General features: G+C 29.7%; 1 protein-coding gene across 1 annotated transcript in view; it reads right to left on the reverse strand.

Moving 5' to 3' along the window:
- Positions 1-19,272, reverse strand: part of LOC140040258 (thrombospondin type-1 domain-containing protein 7A-like) — a 59,217-nt gene extending 39,945 nt beyond the window's left edge. The window contains 2 exon segments of the mRNA XM_072086050.1: positions 12,455-12,567; positions 19,150-19,272. The gene's annotated coding sequence lies outside the window, so the exon portion shown is untranslated.

Below are 19,272 nucleotides of genomic sequence, written 5' to 3' on the forward strand. Positions count from 1 at the left end.
CCATAGTTCATCCACTTATTTCTTTGAACTAATTAAGGTGTGTTTATTATGTCCAATAGGTACAGTATTACTGTTATTAACTAATACAAACTAAAAGTTAAAACAAATATATTTTTGTTAATTCAATTTTTGATGCACCACCGAATGGTGTGTGCCGCTGAATCAATTTTGTTTCTGAATAAACTGCTAAAACTATTTCCATAATAACTAAAAAAAAATAATATCTTCAATGCAATGCAATACAGTATAGGAAATAATAATTAATACAGGAGTTTCTTCCATTTCTGTTTTCATAATAATAATGCGACATTTATATAGCACTAAATTTGTAAAGATCAGAGTGAGCTTTGAGTGTTTGTTGAATATTAAAATTATCTAGACTCTCTACTTGCCTTTATACAATAAAAAACTTGATAGCAAACACTTTTTTCTACAGTATTAATAATGAACATTCTTCTCAACTAAAACATAAAAAATTCAAACTGACACCGAGAATAGAATCTCTGTGGTAAACATGTACCACCTTATTTTTGTTGAAGTTACTCATAATATCATATGAAAACATAAAAATGTTATGTCATAATAATAGCCGCGTGAGTTTCAACAATGATTGTGCCGCTACCTAAGCTTATAAAAATAATTGAACTATCATTTTGTATTGTCGCTGTCTTAGTCCCCATGGTGATTGCCGTCTAAGATAACTTATAACTCGTAACGTTAACTAAGTGTTTTTCTCACGTCAACACATTTGCATAGTTTCATGTTGATGTGTATGTTTTAATGTTATGAATATGAGTTCTACCTTTAAATGCTAGAGATAGTGGAACAATAATTGTCTTGTAAACAATATGTAAATACTTTATAATAGGTTGTAAGTTTGAACCACATGTGGTTGGTGTAGAGCAGAATAAAAAAAAAGTTAAAGTTATAAAACTTGAAACTTATTGGGTGTGGGTGTATATAACATAGCCTAATTTAATTTATAACTTGAAGGAATATTGCACTACGGGTTGGTCAATTACAATACGATAAGCTAATCCGGTTTTAAATAGATTAAAAAATTATCAAAAACAAACTAAGCAAACATACGGCAAAGCAGCAATAAAAAATAGGAAAAAAATCTATTATTTATTTTGTCTATGTATGACATATTTAAGAAACAACAGGCGTACAGAAGTACTCTACTAATCTTGCTGATCAAAGTGTAGCGCTATCCATTAATGTATAATGATAAACTCAAGTCGGTGTCAAGAGAGTTCAGAGCGTCTGTTTCGCCTCTGGCTATCATAACGACAATGGCCAAAGTTTTTATCCAACACTTGTCGACTAGCGGAATTTTTCTACTAATAATACTGATCGCGGTCATCGGGAAAATGATGTACATATACACGATATATCTCGACCTTTCAACTGTGAACTATATTTGTATTTTTTTCATGATTCCCAATTATCCTGTGAGCGTGCAAAGGGAAATTAAATGACAAATGATAAAATTAATGATAGCGGAAAATGTAGATAATGATGATAAATTATTCTAGGGATTTGGTGATAAATTATTAGCAATTTAGAGGTTTCGGAGGTTGGTATTGTTAAATAAATGTTGAGAAAGAAAACATTTTAGATGATATATTACTTTATGACAGCGCCATAGAATTGTAGTAGTCCGTAAAATGCTCATACTAAATTCAATGCATAAACACAGACCATGATTACAGTAAATTGAAAACAAAAATGTTTTTACATAGATTATTATATATAGTGTGTGATAATATATTTCTAATAGCAATGATAATATTTGTAAATTTGTATTGCCCTTATGGAGCTCTACTATGGCGAAATTTTGGCATGGATTAAAATTTTAAATAGTACATACTAGAATAGTATGCACCCAATTCTGGAACTTATTTATTTAAGAATTAACATGGATGAATAATCCATTTATTACCATAGTGCATGTGGGTTAGTTTATTCCTGCTATAAGTTAAGTTATTATTTCTTTTTCATTGTTCAACCTTGTTTTTTTTGTAGAAGGGGAATATAATAGTCTCATCCGTCATGATTACTTTATTATTGGCATTGTGAGAGCTTTCATACTCTAATGGTCTAATGAATTATATTTTTAAAAAAATATATACATTTAAAGATTAATAATCCCCTTCTAATATCTCTTATAAATATGCACAAAAAAGCATCAAAGGGCATTAGAATTAAAATTATGTGTATGGGCTATGATTTAATGGAACTGACTCTCTTCCCCTTTTCCCTTGTTTTATGTACAAACAAAATAAGTATTTTTAAGAATATACATGACAGACATCAACAAGGGAAATTAAAGAATAAACATAAACATACAATACAAGTAATTTTAAAATTCAAGAAAAAAAAGAATACAGGCATCATTATTAACGATACTATATTATGTCGTAAAAGAATATTTATACAAAAATGTCCAGCACAATTTTTGCCTTACAATTAACAAGATGATTTTGTAAAGACTAAAGCAGACAACATGTCGCTTCTTGATACATACACAGCGATGGCTGTTCAGGTACAAACATCAATAAATATTTCATGGCTGCTGTCTCTAAAACTTAACAAACCGCCACGTTGTACACGGACATCGTTAGAACTGAATCACGGGTTATAAAGCCGGTCACAAACAGATTACTCTTGGGAATTGACTAGTTCAATTTACGACCACTACGAATTGACGTTCGCGATACATATTTTTCCTCTGCTTTAAATTGCTAGATTTATCAAATAGTTTCGAACAAAAATATGCTGTATACTGTATGAATTGAGAAATTAAAAATACTTGAGGCTGAATTGATATTAATGCATGGTGGTAGCTTAAATTATATTGCAGTTATTGCAGGGACAGTGCTGTCTTTTAAAATCACCGCTTGCCTCTAGATAAAACTCTTCTCATACAGGTTGTATAAACTAATCAACACAGATTTTTAAAAGTACAAAACCACTGAAGGATGCAATGTACGGAAATGGTGAAAATATATAGTGAAGATTGTATTGTAACACTCATCATTACAAGTACTGTTGTACATAGTATTAGTATATCATTAAAACAAATTAAAAAACTGTTACTTATTACTGTACATGTACCTTTTTTTTCTTAGTTACTGTAAATTTGTATTGATGTATTTTGTATTATATAGACATTATCAGTGTCATTGATTCACTGTTAAAATTGAAAAAAATAAATAAACAAAAGTATATAAAAATGTATTAATAAATTACATAATTGAAAATAATAATGATGAAAATACAGTAGTGGTGATAATTTTTTAATATATCTCATTTGTTTGATTGTTATAAATTATTGTTAGAACATTTTATTATCATTTTTAAGACCAGAATAACAAATGAATGTATGCTTAAAATTTATAATTCATTACCATGTGTACAAATTAGATTATCAGATACTAAAACTTAAGTATTCAAAATGTGTAGATAAAATTCATTATTGAAATCAAGAATGAAATTCCTACGTGTTTCAATTATTTTATGTGTCTGTCTAAAGATACTATTGAGGGTAGTGTCTGTCTAACGATACGACGAGGCTAGTAACAACAGAAACACTTAACATAAGCTTTTTGACGTTTAAAAAAAAACCAACTTTAACATATCTGTGCTGACTGTAAAAAAACAACATACCAGAATAAGTAGAGGTATGCAAATTAAACAAAGAAATAAAAGTCAAAATATAAATTAAATGATCAATCAAAAATGAAGCTATAAGTAACTCAATCAAAACTGTAGACATGGTCAAACAAAATGTATTTGAACTGACTGCACAGAATCCTAACAAGATAGAGTTAGCCTAAAAAGACCTAAAGGTCCTGTGAACTGGTGATGTTTAATATGTGGTTTGCATCTATTGCCAATAAACTGCCCTAGTTTGTTCATGTAGACTAGAAAATGTCTTTGGTCAGATATTCACAGACCAGTGTTAGTGGTTAAACTCTTACGATGATCATTTTCTTCAACCACCAAAGTTACTGTATTCTTGTGTCTTTCCGCTATTTTCGACATATAAACCTTTATGTTTAGTTGTGCACCTGACTTTTTTATGGCATCACTGAGACTTTAAAAACCTTAATACGAAGACAAGTAGATAAGATCAAATGTAAAAAATGAAGCAAGGAAAGAACTGAGAGGAACAGAGGGGAGGATCCCAGAGGAGCAGGTAATGAACTTGATTACAATGGCACACAGAAAGAGAAATTCGCTTCTTCACAAATAGGAATTCACAGTACACAAAATTAATTTCAAATTGCACTATAACATTTACAGTAGTATACTGTAGTTGATACACAATTGTAAGGAATATTATAATGAATATTTGATGAAAGCTATATAATATAGTTGTGAAATATTGAGTGACAAGATGAATAAAAAAAAAAACAACTAAAGAGATGCTATACTGCAGAATTAAACCCTAATGATGTTAACTTTGTTGCTTAACCAACATTAGCTTACAATATAATGGATATCTAGATGAACTACTTACAGATATGGTAATATTTAAAAAAGTACGTTCATTTATTATCGATGCGCATTTCATAAAAAGTAGTATTCGATCAATATAATTTTTAATGAAAATCGTTAACACAAAAATGGGTTTCTATAACCTTATAACTGGATATTTAAATGGAAATGCTACTAATGATATTCTCCTATAGCTTTGCCAATTGTGTAGAATTTCCACTGGGGGATAGATAGTTACACAAACACTGTAAAACAGAGATGTCCATTGGGGTGTAATGTAAACTACTATCTAGAAACCTGATCACGCTGACATTAAAAATATACTATATATACTATTTTATTAATATTAGAATGAATTTATTAAAACTTTTAAAAGTTTTAACTCACACTTTGAAAGTTAATGTACTGTATCTGCTACAGTATGAAAGTTGTATAATTGAAGTTCTTAATTTATTATAATTTATTAATTCTTAGGCTGTTTAAAAATTGCTTAGGCTTGCCAGTTTGGTGAAAAAAATTACTATTAATGTGGTCAAAATTTTTATTTATTTTATTTTTAGGCTTCTAATTTAAATTCTCATACCTCTGAAGAGATACTCATAAGCAATCATTTTTTAATACAGGTAGTTTGTTTTAAATAATAACATTTGATATAGACTGAGACTGCAGTATGTTAAAATTGATAATGCAATATACAACACTGCAGTAAGATTGTAATTTAAAACTTAATTGAACAGATATTAACCTACAAAAGTAAAATAGATGATAAAAATCACGCTAAAAACTCTCATAACTGGAGAACAACTGATTAAATGAGTTGTTCGAACTGCCAGCTGGCTTATATGGATCTTTTAGAATTCATTTAGAAATTCAATACAGCACGCAAACTGCCAGATAATCAGGTACAAATTAGATGTGTAAATCTTGTACAGAAACATCGGCTTCTTACAATACACTTGGGGTATACAGTAGAAGATGCGCAAAACAAATGAAGAATCACAGATCCTGGTAAATTGACATAATAAATCACCCATTGTCAAAAGATGCTTATAAAAATGAGAAAGTATAAAGATCGCATAAGTTTACAATTACATAATTCTGCAGAAGCTTACATTGGATTTTTGTTTTTATAGTTTAGAATCAATCTTTCAAACCTGACAAAGAGACGGAAACAAATTGGACAACCGTTAAATTTAAATCTGTTAAACATTTCTATTCATTATCTTTTTAAAATAAAATTGAAATTGCAATAACCATACCGTAAATGAATTCCTTGGTGTACATACAGTAGGATGCAAGAGGAGTACAGTAGATCTCAGATATCCAGTGAGCACCAGAGCTTCTGTAACAATCGTACCTAAGTTGTGTTATGATACCTTCGACAACTCACCAATTTTAAGATACTGTAAGTAGTCATTGAAGCAGTCCGAACTGTAAAGTTTGTGTTTAAAGTATGTGAGTGCTCACTACATTGGTTTATCGATCTAGAAGCTACTGTAACAGTATCTACAGGACAGTAAGAATAGGGCGCACCTATTATCTTATATTACAATGTAATGCTAGTTCCTATTGCTACCTGTACAGAATTTTGATATTACTGCACCAATTCATTAATTAGAGATTTTCTTGTTAGTAAATTATTATTATTATCATTTTCTTTCCTATTTAAAACAATATTTATGTTGTAATCCTTTTTATTATGAAAATGATAGAATTATCAAATATTTAGATATCAAATTTAAATGATGATAGAATTAAAGTAAACTACACAACTATTGAATACATTTAAGATCTAAAGGACAAACCAAGATTCGCTAATGAGATACAGATTGATTCAATAGCATGTTACTTTTTTCATCATCTATTTCAATCGATCTTTAATGCAACATTTTGGAAAACTATTCCATGGAAATGAATTATTTAAGAATCAAATTAAATTACAATTTCAACATTTATAAACCATCTATTTTAAGATTCTAATGAATATCTCAGAGACTTCAAAAAATCATTATTTTACTTAAAACAATTTAATTATTGGACTTTATAAGTAAAGTATCAAAATATTGTAAAGAATTTAGATGGATGTTTCCCCGAGGAATAAATTTCTAGATCAACAACATTTATACAATCCAATTATATGTGGTGTTACGTTCATTTTCCAAATACCAAATTTTACATAATGCTAAACTGTGTCATCGCCGAGAAGTGACAAAACAAATCAAAACAAATTGGTTTAAAATCAAGCATTATGGGTAAATTTCAAGAGCTGTAATCATTCAAATAATATGATGATTAGATTTTACAAAATGAGGACAATTATCTTTCAGTTTTCAAATTTCTTACTTCTTTTTTCGAAGTCGGTTTTAATGATCAATCTGACAACACTTATATTGTACCAGATAAAGACATTTCAAGTTTTCAGGCGATTCTTTTGATTAACTGTTGGGGAAAAAAGAGGTTGTTTAAAGTTCATAGCCTAAAGTATTGTTCAGATAGCATGCAGAGTTTTTAATTGATTTTATATTGACGTAGTAACCCGAGATTCGGAAACACTCTGAATCGATACACATGGCTGATTAAGGGCTTTGATGATAAAACTCAACTTTAAGACCTTTTGTGCATGAACACCTTTAGAAATATAAAATTGATCTAGTTTCGCTCAGACTGTTTACATTAAACATGGAAAGAACATTATTATTATTGTGAAGTGTAAAATATATTTAATATTTGTTGTTCATACAGTATTTATTAATTATACAACCATGATAAAAAGGCGGTTATGAGAGGCTACAGAGGTGATGCAGATGAATTTGGTAATTAATTAAAAACATTAACTTCATGATCTGATTTATATAGTTGGGATATTCGGAAAATCTAAAAGAAATAGAGGGAAAGTAAAAGAAATGAGTAAAGGTATACAGAAAAGAATTTATATAAAAAGGAATTCATAAAGAAAAAGGATAATGTACACTACAGTAGTCTCACTAAAGAGTAGAAAGGATTAATAAATAAAAAGGGAAAGCTAGAGACAATAAGGAAAAGGATAAAGAAAATAAAAATATTTTATAAAGTTGTCCTATTTTATCTCTCAACAATTTTCCTTTGTAGGACTACAAAGTCTAAAGTAGAATAGTGAGAATTAAATATGACAGGACAGGATTTTAATGTAGGACCCTGAAATTGGTGCAAAGTATTTTAGCACGAAGCGATAAAATTAGTAACATGTAACAATAACAATGGCATCTCAACTCTGATGTAATTAGGGGCATGCAGCATCAATTCAATCACTACTTGCTAGTCCCATGTGAACTGTCACTAAGCTGGTTAAGCCTCCATTCATACTCAATGTATTTGCTGATTCAATTAGTAAATGGTTTACAATATCTCTATCATTACTATGGTATTTGCCTTGCTATTTCATGTGCGTATGGCGGCTAGAAATGGGATTGGAAATCACCAATAAAGCATACCATGTGTACGGAATAAATCCTGTTGAGTATTACAATACTTAACAACATGAGTTCTAAGATCATGTTTAATGAAACCATCAGCATTTACAAAATAGAATTTGTACAGTGTCCTAAAACTGGCTCACCTAGAAAAAGTTAAACTCTTCTAAAACCATTAAAGAAACATGTAAAAAAATCATTGGAAGGGCTACAGAAAATTATAAATCAAACATTGAACAATTTAATACAATTGAAAATGGCAGCTTTCTTTACACAATAAAGCTTTTCGCTACAGACAGGTAACAATATTTCCTATTTCAAACAAAAGAAATAATCACCTTAAAAAATAAACTTCAATAAATATCTTCAATAAACAAAGAAAATAATATTTAATAGTTGTTTTGTTGAAAACCTAAATTATCTGAGTATTTCACAACTTAATAAAATAAGAAAAAAAAAATTAATATACAAAAATTCCTTTTGACTCATTAAGCTTTAGTAAAAAACCGGACTTGTGGTGGTGGTGGTTCTTGTTCACAATTGAACAACAGTCAATACATTATTTAATTAATCTGGAAATGACCAAGTTAAATGACAACAACAACCTATTGTTTATTGACAGGTACATTTTGTTCGATCAATTTTCAGCTATGGTTCATTCACCTAGGAGAATTAATGGCATTGTCTGATTTATGCTTATTAATTTTATAATGAAATTTAGCACAATTTCAATTTAAATCTCAGGGTATCCCCAGCATAATTTTCAAAATAGGATTAAATGCGAGAATTCAATTATGTATCAATCTCTTTAAATTGAATTTTTAGATGATCTGACAGAGAATATTACACAGAAAGATCACACATGAAATATTGCTTTGTTTTGAATGTTACAGTAGGTACTGTATGTTTAATATATTTAAGTTTTTTTATAGACAAATTACATTTAAAAATGAAATACTGTAAAAATATCTTAATGTCTGTCTACACTATCACACTAGTTTGACAAAAAAAGTTTGATGTGCCCAAATATGGTAGTGATATGTCCGAATACTGTATGGTAGTGATATGATATCATCATATCGATATATGAGCACATGACATTTTTTTTGTCACATAAAGTTTGATAGTGTAGACAGAGCGTAAAACTATTATTTTTTATTTATACCTAACTGTATTTTCTATAATATTGATGAATACATTTACAGAAAGTATGTTTGTGTCCAAAGTTACCAATATTCCTTTTGGCAAGACATTAAAATCTCATCAGGAGTCTAAATAGGTACAAGAAACTTACACATGATGTAGGAAATAGATAATGTTTTTAATAATGAATTCAGTATGTATTAGATTACAACACATCCATGGTTAGAAGCTGTCCTAAAGCAAAGAGGATGTCTTTCATTCTTAATATTAAATTACTGTGACTAAATTTAAATTGTATTAATAATACCTGTCATATTTAAGTCTACCAGACATTTATCAGTAATAGCATTTAGATTAAAATTTATATCATTTTAAATAAGAACAAAATAATTTAATTTATTAAAGGTTTTCTTACATTACAGTACATAAATTATTGATTAAAAAACCTAAAATGTGTGTACTAAAGCATCTTACTGAATATCATAAAAGTCTATGCCTCCAATTGTCTATACTGTAAAGTATCTATTAAACATTTACTGTAGTCCTACATATTTAATTTTTTTTTTTTCGACTAATTTTTGGTGAAAGTTAATAACTATTATAATACTTCAAAATGACCCACTTTTTTTCGAAATAAAAAAAAAAATATTTGTTTGGAATTATAAGTCAAAGGGACAATACATCTTTAAACATTTACTGTAGTCCTACATATTAAATTTTTTTTTTTTTTAATAATTTTTGGTGAAAGTTAATAACTATTATAATACTTCAAAATTACCCACTTTTTTTCGAAATTAAAAAAAAAAATATTTGTTTGGAATTAGTCAAAGGGACAATACATCTTTAAACATTTACTGTAGTCCCACATATTAAATTATTTGACTGGAGTGCTAAACTGTGCAACCTCCTCCAACCCACGTAATATTGATTTTATCACAAGTTCCAAAGAAATCACTTTACAGTACGTACAGTATTAAAACCCTCTAAACTAAAACACATCGTAACTCCAAGTATGTACATTACTTATTTATAGTAATGATGACAAAAAAACACAGAAAGTTCCTACTAAAAAGACACTGTTACAGGTACTGTAGGCTTACCATTATTTGAACAGACACAGGCAAAAAAAAATAAAAATAAAAATCACACGTACAGTAATGGATTTAAACTAAAACAAATTGACGGAAATTATGTACAAAATACCAGGAAAATAAAATAAGATATTGTATGCAATAATACTGGTATGCACGCCTTAGCGTAAGCTTTGAGTCATGAATATAATTAATATAATGAAAGCTGTCATAGACCCACCCAAGATTTTAAATGAGTCAAACAGTAACCTTACTTATATTATGAATTGTGAGTAAAATTAAAGATGATCTCATTAATGAAACAATAATTAGAATTTCCATTATTTTATCAGTCATTTTGATTTTTAAAACTGCTTATCATAATTATGACAACTCCCACGTACAGAACAGATTGTTTATTGTTGGTACAGTACAAACATGAGGATGTTATGAAATAGAATGGTTAATCTTTTAACTCATGAATCTCGCATTTAACTCAGAACCCGGGGCTCTCAACCGGGGGACTGCGAAGCGCATGGTAGAAAAATGTTGAGAACATTCATTCATTCTATTTTTCACATACAAAATAGTAACTGCATTCTACTTTTGTAAAGAAACTTTTATTTAATAATAACAGGAACTGAACAGGACTTTTAATATAAAATTAACTGTTCAAATGGCAAGGATACAGTACATTCAGGTGTGTTATAAAACTGGCTAGATGGAGTCACTAGTTAGAAAAGACTAATGCATTTGTTATTTCCTATCTACACATTACTGTACGTGGGATGAATGTCGTTAAGGGATAATGCAGATAGAAACTGTAAACTGAATATCTAGTTATGTTCATCGCCCTATCCTTCGCACCACTGCGATTTATAGTTGGGGTATATTAACACATATGGTTGTTCCACCTGTTCAATGTCAAGGTATTGCACCTAATGATCGGAACCTGAAACATGAGTTCTATTCTAGCGAGTACAGTATCAAGTTTAATTAAGAGTATTTTTTGTTTAAATTCCCCTTTCTCTCATTGTTAACTCAATGATGGAAACACATTACAATTTATAATCAACATTATGACGTTTATTGTAAGTCTGTCGTCATTAATATTCCTTAAGCGCACCAAGTGGTGAAATCATTCAAACGTTAATGGTCGGTATTTTCTAAACTCCAGTCTTTTCTCTTTCAGGACAAATAAGTCTTATATGGTGTGATGTCTCTATCCATAAACATTATTTTATAATATTAGAGAATTTCAAATATTTTAGCTAAATAGAGTAAATAGTAGAGCTTGCACAGGTATTTACGAAATGGAAAATTTAATTGAAATGATAAAAATATATAAAAAAGATATTTCATAGAATTAGATATTCAATTTATACAATTACGATGAAATAAAATATTTGTTTCAATGTAAAACTATTTTTTCAATACAGATTTGGTTTACTTTTTCTTAGGATGATTGTGAAGCTGTCTTTCAGTTTGCGAATATTATTTACAAAGCTTGATATTAGAGAAGTAGTTTGATAGTTTCCATATGAATGGGTGTAGCAATTGATTAGGTTTTGATATGGGGTTAATGATGGATTTCACCGATTTCTCTCAATGTTGGTGCCAGGGGAAGAGGACGAATGAGTCATGAAGATGGGAATGCACATTGCAGGCCAGTAGCCAGGTTAGGGTATGGGGGTCTTTATGGTTGGGGCGAACCCCCTATCTACAGCAAATCCACCTTTATACAGCGAATAAAACCATCTCTGACAATCCACATACTTAAAGTTATTATAATATGATGTATGTGCTGTAAGGTATTGCTTTTAATTTTATAGTAATTTACTAATTGAAAATTGGTGTGAGGGTCTGATGCACTCAGTGCCTAAAAGTCCATAATGCCCCTTCTTGGATCTAGCTTCAATAATCTAACAATAAATAATACAGAAACAATAGGATATAATGACATTTTTATTTTATTAGGAAAAATTTAACAAGTACATTTTGTAAAGCTGGTCACCTATGTAGCCCTAATTACACAATATTTTTAATTACACAAGTTACTACTGTAATAAATCTATTTATTTTTTGTTTTTTAAAAATAAACAAATAAATATTCTTTATCTGACATCTATTATACTTACTTGTGGCACTAGCTGAAAAGTTGTGAGTCGCAAGTAGTATTCACAAAGACCTACTGTAATACTACCAGTACTATTTTTACATTTGCTGGTTAATAACAAAATTGTTTTGTGATATGTAATAAAAATCAATTAAAATTGTAAAACTTACCAATGATATGTTATTCGTCCCTAGCGATGCTCCTTTTAAATATTCCGATGTATATGTAAAGTTTCCAGCAGAACTGTATACGTACCTCAATGGAAATCAACTAGCCCTGGACACTGCAACCAATAGAAATGAGACAATTTTATAGCGTATTCAATTCTACAGACCAGTATGAATCATAATAATAAACCACCCTCGCTATGAATAAATGACTCACCAAGTCATTCAGCCAATCAGAGCTCAAGGACAATCCACCAATCTGAATTTAGCTACGCCTTTTCTTTTATTTGAATAAATTGGTAAACACAGACAATACAGCCATTGTAATGAAAACAATAAAGGCATCTGTTTTATTGATGAATAAGAATGAATATTAGAAAAGGAGATCCCCTGTTTAAAAATATTTAAACACAATGTATTCAATACACAGGTGTACAAGTGTTTTACAATAGAATACCACTTGAAGACTTAAAAAAGGACAATGCATACATTTATATAAAGATATTACAATAGGGGAGAAAAAGGATACGAGACAATACAAAATAAACACCAAAGTTGAATGTGGATGACTAATTTATTTTTTATGTAAGCAAACAGTATATTCATATAAAATATAAATTTCCCTTTTAGTCTGAAATTGGTGCCATACAGCCTTTGGATTAACCTAAACACAACAACAAAAATATAGTAGTAATAAAAACAAAGTATAATATAACTCCTTATTTCCAATATTTAATACTGGACAGGTTCGAAAATGGGTAATTAAGTATAAGATATGTTCACATATTGCTAATCTACAGATAGCTAAAACATGGAGGTATCAAATTAGATTATACGTCCATGGCTAAAATATCTATCACAGAACATTACAATTCAATTTAGTGTACTTCGGTAAGGCTATTCTGGAAAGCCATATTATTTTTAAGTTTTTTGAATTTTCCTTAAAAAAAGGTCTATTCTCTAGCCAAAGTAATTTATTTCAGTGTAATTTTATTTCTTCAATACATGATTCAAGATGTACTATAAAAATGTGCATCTTGCATTCCATTCTAGTTTTCCAAAGTAGAGACGTTACTAATACTATATGATATGTGACTTTATCTATTTTTATACCAAAATATAAATTATAAAAAAATTAATAAATGAGTGAAGATTGGAATCCACACACAAACTATCAATGCAACTCAAATTATGACATTAAAAAAAACCTTATGTATTGCCACGGTCCAAAAGGTTGGAATTATAAGTCCTTCTTCTAGTTGGTAATTCACCACATAAAACATGTCGCCAGAAAATCTATGTTAAATCATAAATAAAAAATAGCGTGGTTTTGAAGTGTATACGGGCATGGAAGCGGATGAAAGTTTCACCTGGATCTGACTCGCAGATGATCTACATTTGTGAACTTTAATGCGTACCTGTTTCTCGCTGAAAACAAAACTTGCGACTGACTGAATCGTTTTTGGATTTGAAGAATTGGGACGTTAATTTAACTAATCATTGAGATGGATGAATGAGATATTTTAAAGATAGATTGACTACAATGATGGATCAAATGATGGAGAGTGTTATTACTTTATAATTATTATACTCATATTAATAATAATAACAATTCCATAAATATCTTTTTTATTAGTTTTTATCAAATTGAAAGAGATAAATTGCCAATGAGAGTAAGTTACAATAATTGTTGTATATTATCACTTGTAATAAAAATAAATGCGTCATTCCTAAAAAAAAATGTATCAACTAAAAAGTAGTGTATACAGTATCTAGAAAGAGTAATTATGGCTGCAATTTAAATTAATAAAATATTAATTTAATTCACTGGCTATCAAATTTGATCATCTTCCTGCATCCTCAAATTTTCCTATTTTTTTTTTTTTTAATAATGGTTACAAAAAATATATCAATTTAGCTTGCGAATGCAACACATGTCATCATAACACAGATATAAATGTAGTACAAACAAACAGTGACGTTATGGTGGTTGATGGAAGAAGGTGTTCTAGAAACAACTTTTTGTAAAATATTCTCCACAGGGAGAGCAGAGGCTATGGTCGGTTTATCAAGGTAAGCTAGGCATGAAATAAACAACTTTCCAGAATAACGCCAGGACAAATGAATTTAGCAACCACAGTACTATTAATTCAATCTGAACAAAAAATGAACAAAAAATGAACACAAAATTAAAAGAAAATGGAAATGTCACCAGATAAAAATAGTTAATATCCAAGTAGTTAAATTGAAATCATTAGCAGACTTGATTAATCCACAGTAATTAACGAATGGTTATTTTTGTACTCGTTAGCGTGCCAAATTAATGGAAGGAATCTTAATTAATGTAACATAATAGTATTTTATAGATTTACTATTTTATTACATTTCTATTTTGTGGTACATCATCCATGCACATGTAAATCTAATAATAATCTAATGATAGAAACCTACCAAAATGATCCCTTTACTCAATTGGTTTTCAGAGTTATTGTTGCCTCTCACCTGTCTAATTTGGTAAATGCATTTTTCTGTGCATAATAAAGTGTTCTGGACATTAAAATGTCACTGAGACTTTGGCTGGGAGCAGGGGGCTGCCCAAGACCCTGGTCAGATGTCTCTGATTTGGCTTTCTGAACTATTTTGGTCTTTTCAGACATATAATTATGGTGCATTCTATATACAGTAAGTTGTCATATCATCAGTAAATACCCATTTAAATTATTTAGGTTGACAATTGTAGAATGAGTGACAATAGGGAGGTTTCGCAATCTTACGAATACGATAACGAAAACGGATACGTCACGCACACGTATTCGTTTTTTGTAAGCCAGTAAAAATCTGTTTCGCATGGCAACGAAATATTGAGGGCGCCTCCCAAAATATGACTGCGGTAAATGTGAGGGAAGCGCAGGTACGTGTTGCTTGGTGCTTGGCTGCCTAGGCCTAGCGTAACATCAAAGCGAGTGAAGACTTTAAAAATTGCTATTTATCAAAGTTTACCTGGCATTTTAGTAAATTACTTTAGTAATTACTTTCAATAAAAGTATAATTATATTATAATCATGAATCATTCCTGATTCAAATGCAAAATGTGCAAAATAGATCAAAAACTATACTCGTTTTGTAGTTACGAATATGACTGGTGATATTCGTCAACACGAATACGCTTTACGAATATGAAATGGGGATCAGCTCAAAATTTCACAAATGTGTGACGTATCTGTTTTCGTTATCGTATTCGTAAGGTTGCGAAACCTCCCTATTAAAAGAAAACAACATACTTAAATGGCCTGCAGATATTCCAATTTAAGAAAATCTATATCAACCTTTAAAATATCAAATAGCATAATTGTAACACATAATTGAATCAAGTAGAACTTTAAATAAGTATTTCCAGACATTAAAAATAATGTAAACCGACCAAAAAAAAATAAAAAATTATAATTTTCTTAATCAATAAATGTTTCATTTAAGGAAAGTGCATCTTGAAAGTGAAATCATGAGAAAAGAATTTTAAGTTGATAAACTTTAATATTTTTTAAGATTTATAGCTTGATCTAGATAACTGTATTTCAGTCTTTTTGAAATTCCATCATGAAAGATATACATGTAATATAGAACAGGAATTTAAATTTCCAAAGTATTCAAATTGTCAATTACATAGAGTATAAATGGGAACGGTACACACTGACCTAGATTAATAAGTTTCCTTTATGTTCACAATGGTATATGTTATAAATTAAAGTTCTGTTTCTATGTGTTTCTATGTAGAAGTAAAGTGCCACCAGAAAAAAATGGCCATCAGGAAATAGGCCACCACGAATACGACTGGTGGTAAGGAAAAAGGCCGACAAGATATTAAGGGTAACAACAAACAGAAAATGGCCACCAGAACAACAGCTATCAGAAAAGGCCTATCAGGAAAAATCTACCAGGAAAATATCCACCAGAAAAACTGCAGTCAGAAAAACAGCCACCAGGAAAAGGGGCCATCAGGAAACATCCAACAGGAAAATATCCACCAGAAAAACAGCCACAAGGAAAACAGTCACCAGGAAAACAGACATCAGAAAAAAGGCCACCAGGAAAAAGACCACCAGGAAAAAGACCACCAGAAAAAAAGCCACCACTAAAACCTGCAATAATTTAGAAAGGAAATAAAACAAAATAATAGGGTTATACATCGAATACTTTATTGTTGTAATGACTTAAAGTTATATATAATAAAGAGCCTATAGAATTACAGTTTGAGTGAAGAATGTCAAATAAGAACATACATTAGTATAACAAATTGTGCACATACTCAGCAACACAACAAATAAAAGTAAACGGTATATTTTTTTAATGTTTCAATTGGTAAGAATTCATTGTTTTGATGAACTAAAAACATTCCAAATTACAGAATTTATATAAAAGCACTGCAACACCTAAGATTTGTGATACAAAAAAGTACATCCTGTTTAGAATGTAAGGCGTCACAGTTTTACACTTAAAGATAACTATAAAAAATGACAAGGACAACACGGTAACAGTCTTTGAAATTAAAATTTATAACTTTAAAGTACAAATAATTTCAATTGCAAAACATTATTTTTATAAGTTTGAACTTTAAATCAGACTGTTTACTAGTATTGATCATAGCATTTATGACATCACGTATTCCATACTCATGGATAGATATTTGCAGGTTGTCTAGCCTAGTGGATATCAGCCAGTTGGCCTACTTATTCTGACATAATGTGGCAATGTTCTTGGTACATTATATAACATGAGAGTAGTCGAATTGAACAGATTTATATTCCATTCAATTTTTAGTCATAAAAAATGACAGTGAGTATAATGGCATAAATGTGTAAAACAATAAAACATAAATTAAAAGGTTATTTAACTTGTTGAACTCGTTAAACCACTTAGCTTACTACGGTCTAATGGTTATGATGCTTGATGCCTTGTCAGGGAGAGGTTGCAGGTTCAAATCCCATTGGAAGAATTTGATCACATGATCAATTTAGCTATGCTACTTGGAACCATTGTAACTATGTTACACAGTGAAACAATATTACTTTTGTTTAAATCTATCTAATAATTCATAGAGGGAGGTATATAGTTGTAGATAGTAATGAATTTTAAACTTACAAAGTACTTTGAACTTTTGAATGAATATTGAAAGAAATCCATATATTCCAAAACGTGCCACACATTGAATTACTGTACCACTAATCTTTATTGCCAAATACACTCAAAACGCTGGTAGCATTATACTTTCTTATAGAAAACTGTGTATTTGTTCTTTACTGAAAAAGGTGTTCTTTTTATGGGCTTATTACAATGTACAGCTGTTCATCTTTATTCATGTTCGGTGGCTACAGGCTCAAGTGGGCCCTAAAGCAATTTAGACTGTGGTGTAGTTTACAGTTGCTATGGTTACAAGTTAATGTATGGAATAATCCAAGGTATATTATGAGGGAAATATAATCGTAACAAAGAAAAAAATAAACTGTGACTCATCGAGTTGAATTGTACACAGGTACAGTATATGTACCGTGCTGCCAATTTGCTTATGAATATGATAAAAAAAATTAAATTCAACACTACCATAACCATATATATTCCTATAAGATCTAGTTCAGAGGCTCATTGCATCCATCTGTCAACAAAGAATTATTGGTTTTTATTCGTTTTTTTGGGCCTCTGTCTTCCTTTGGAATTGTTTACTCATCCTAGTAGGGCAACTTCAATTTCTTAAAGGCAGCGTTTAAAAACTCTTTTCCTAGTTTTCTGGCATTTTATCTTTTTACTGTTAAGCACATTGCTGTTTTTGAATAATGCGATATAATCCTGAATATTTATTATTATTATTATTATTAACATTCAAGTTATTGAAGTTACAATTGTACTGTATTACGAATAAAGTTATGGAAATATAAATAAATTACCACCATAAAAAGGATACTAAACCCGAATATTTATCAACATAATAACTTTTATTCATCTTCCAATGAACCCTTAAAGTATATTCTAAATGATTTAACCTACTAAAAGTAATTCAGGTGTTAATGACCGGGTGAGAATACAATCATAAGAGGGAATTAAAAACACAATTGAACCATGTAGGCCCATCACAATCCCATCACTAGCCACTTTTTCCAATATAGGCACATTATAATGTAATGATTATTATTAGCATTACCATGGGAATAAGTTAGCATATAAATGAATGCATACTACTTTATTAGAAATAACAAACAAAGGAGGAAGTTGAACTTAACAAAGTTAAAAGGACCTGTTTCTGTGTAATATCTTTGTAGGCAGAAACAGAACAAATGACAAAATATCTGGTTAAATGGCATTCTCAAAATGAAATGCAATTTAACATTTATCTCTAAACATTAGATGTAATATATTTAGGTGAAATGCAAAATAACCTTTTTTTTCTCAAATAAGATAGAGTAATACAGTGTTTAACTGGGACACTGTGGGTTTAACATATTACAATTTGGTTTTGTGAAGCATAGTTTTCAACAGATATAGTTTGATAGTGCCTTTAAATGGATTTAAATCTGCGAACTTGCTTTTTTAAAATACCTGTATTGGTTCGACTAAGAAGCGCAGCTAGTCACATTTATACAAAATGCTTCGTCTTGTGGATGTTTAGTTAGTTAGGTAAAAACAGTAGTATAATAATAGGCTACACCTACCTTATTAAAGTTAGTTGCTTGAATCTTGAATATTCCTTTTATTTCTAAGATACTTTGATTCAAAGTTTTTTGTATTAAAACACTCTCCTCATTTGAAGTAGTTTGTTTTGTTGTTGTAAGCTG

Source organism: Antedon mediterranea, chromosome 2 (assembly GCF_964355755.1).
Source record: "Antedon mediterranea chromosome 2, ecAntMedi1.1, whole genome shotgun sequence".
Lineage (NCBI taxonomy): Eukaryota > Metazoa > Echinodermata > Crinoidea > Comatulida > Antedonidae > Antedon > Antedon mediterranea.